The sequence below is a fragment of the Chiloscyllium punctatum genome, chromosome 18 (assembly GCF_047496795.1).
Source record: "Chiloscyllium punctatum isolate Juve2018m chromosome 18, sChiPun1.3, whole genome shotgun sequence".
NCBI classification, from domain to species: Eukaryota; Metazoa; Chordata; class Chondrichthyes; order Orectolobiformes; family Hemiscylliidae; genus Chiloscyllium; species Chiloscyllium punctatum.
In genome coordinates this window covers 8,056,367-8,059,002 of record NC_092756.1, presented here as the reverse complement: position 1 = coordinate 8,059,002, position 2,636 = coordinate 8,056,367, and the positions used below count along the sequence as shown (strand labels likewise).

At 43.9% G+C, this 2,636-nt stretch overlaps 1 non-coding gene across 1 annotated transcript; it reads right to left on the bottom strand.

The window, feature by feature from the left end:
* Window positions 1-1,168: 1,168 nt before the first annotated feature.
* trnas-gcu (transfer RNA serine (anticodon GCU)) lies at window positions 1,169-1,250 on the bottom strand. Its single transcript has one exon. It is a non-coding gene; the product is annotated as a tRNA-Ser (tRNA).
* Between the last annotated feature and the right edge of the window lie 1,386 nt (window positions 1,251-2,636).

The window sequence follows — 2,636 nt, the reverse complement described above, 5'->3', positions numbered from 1 at the left end:
AAAAGAACCAGAACAATCCACAGACAAAACCAACGTCATCGACAAAATTCCATGCTAGCCAAAAAAAGACACGACCTTCTCTCCCTCGTAGCCCTACACACGGATTAAAAATACCACCATTTCGACTGGGACAACACATCTCTCCTGCGACAGGCTAATCAAAGACACGCCCGAGAATTCATAGAGGCCTGGCACTCCAACCACAACGCCATAAACAAACACATAGATCGAGATGCCATCTATCAACCCCTCAGAAAACGAACAGGAAATGACATCACTACAAACCCCAGGAACCCCATCGAGGACAAAGATATAAATAGAAAGCAGGAGACAACAGATTCGCTTCACTTGGAGGTCGCCACTGATGATGATGTTACCTAGCCAAGTAATGAAACGTCTGGATATCAAAGCTACAGCTGAGCAAGCAAACCTACACCCTACATTTTAAATTATTTTTCATGTTAATGTTGCATGAATCTGCGGTTATTGATCCACAGTTTAGTTTCCCTCCCTAAAGGTAACATGCTGATTTCTCCAGTTGTTCATAGTTCAATGTGATGCATCCAGTGTATGCATAACGAGAGCGAGCTTGCTTCCCACTTCTTGTGTTTATCTGTGCCTTATGTCAAGCATTCATCAACGGCGAGAGCAAGGGGCGAGGGCGAGACCAATGTGTAAGTCTTTCCGTGCCCATGCACGGCACCCACATTGGCAATTCTCCACTGTGCATTTACAGCCAGTTCTCAGTGCCCCTACACCCACGCCCTGCCCCTTTGAAATATCGCCAACATTTTGTGCTGTCTCGCTGTGCTCTTCTCACCATGATGAATTACTTCTACTCAACCTCCTTCAGATTTCATCTGACATAACGTTAATTAAGAATTCCTTTGCATAAACATGCACTTCGCAGCTCTCGTTATTTGATTTTCCTGGATGTCTTTCATACGAAAAAACGTTCACAGCAACTTGATTTGCAAAAGGAAACCGCGCTCCCTTTCATTATCCCAATGCAACCTACATTTCAATACAGTTTCGTCAACAGGCTCAGACCATTCTTTGAAATTTTGTTATCGCGTAAATGCATATAAACTGACCATTAGCGTTCCAGTTTCAATATGACAGCTGTGATCATCTGAAAACAGCACCACCAAAATGCCGTTGATGACAGCGACGAGAGTGGGATTCGAACCCACGCGTGCAGAGCACAATGGATTAGCAGTCCATCGCCTTAACCTCTCGGCCACCTCGTCACAGATGCTTGAGCGGCTATGACCTTATGAATAATTGAATTGGGTAAATTATGCAGAGCAGCAGATTTTTTCTCCTTGGTGTTGGTAAAATGATAAATAACACAGTACGGTTCCAAGACTATGGTCTGACCCCTGGGTTGTGGGGCAAGTGCACTCCCACTGTCACACTATGCACACGGTGATCTGAACAAAAATGAGGAAATGAATATGTAACAAGGTCTGTTGAATTCTGTGAAGATTTGAAGTCAACGGAATGAAGAACCGGAGACAGCAGGAGGTGTTCTTTCAATAAAGAGTTGGATAGAGCTCTTAAGGATAGTGGAATCAAGGGTTATGGGGATAAGGCAGGAACAGGATACAGATTGTGGATGTTCAGCCATGATCATAATGAATGGTGGTGCTGGCTCGAAGGGCAGAATGGCCTACTCCTGCACCTGTTATCTATTGTCTATTAAATTGCCTGTGCGGAATTGTTTTCCAGACTGGAGGAGAGTGCATAGTGCTCAATGTCATTATTCGGAACACCTAACTTCCGCTCAGATGTTTTTGACACGCACTTGTGTACAGAACAGACAATTTCAAAATCCAAAATAAGGCTAAACTGACAATTGAACTCAACAATGCAAAAAACATGATCTGTATCATTTTCCTTGGCCGTGCGACACCAAGTCACTGTATGATCACAGCAACACAGTGAGCAAGTGTCAGAAGGAATATGAGTGCAGTGCCAGTGCGCATGCTGGGAGCAGCAGGTGACACACGGGGAAGTGGATTTCCCACAACAGGAACACTTCCCAAACAGCGGACTACGGTGGAAGGATTCAGAGGGGGTTTATATTTTGGAATTTGATGCCAGAGACACAATGGAGATCTGTCATTGAGCCTATTCAAGATGAAGATTTTAAGATTTCTACAGATGCAACACAAAATAAAAAGCTCATGGGTTAGTGAAGGCAAAAGATGAAATTGTACATTTCATCAATCTACCCATCTTTACAATAAGTACCTCACCACTTTCCTCACTCGGGGACAGAACCACTGGTGAAGATGATCATATAATCCCCGTTACTAGCCATGGAATCAGAGAAACTCGGTTTCCCAAACGTTCAGGTAAAACCAGGAATGTGGAGGTAAGCATTAATGTGTTGCTCCTGTGCTGAAGGTGACCAGTTCACGGTATCTCTGTTCCAGTACAGTGGGCTGTGCTGTGCCGAAGGTTTAATTTTGAGCCTCACATGGAGCAGCTTCAATTTGTCGTCGTGTTGAGGGATCCGGACAGAAGGTGATATTGAGCAAAGCCAAGTTTATGGGATTTTATGTGTTTTTGGATTGAGAAACAACCTTTTCTGGATAATGACTCCTTGATCAACAAACATACTGCAAGTA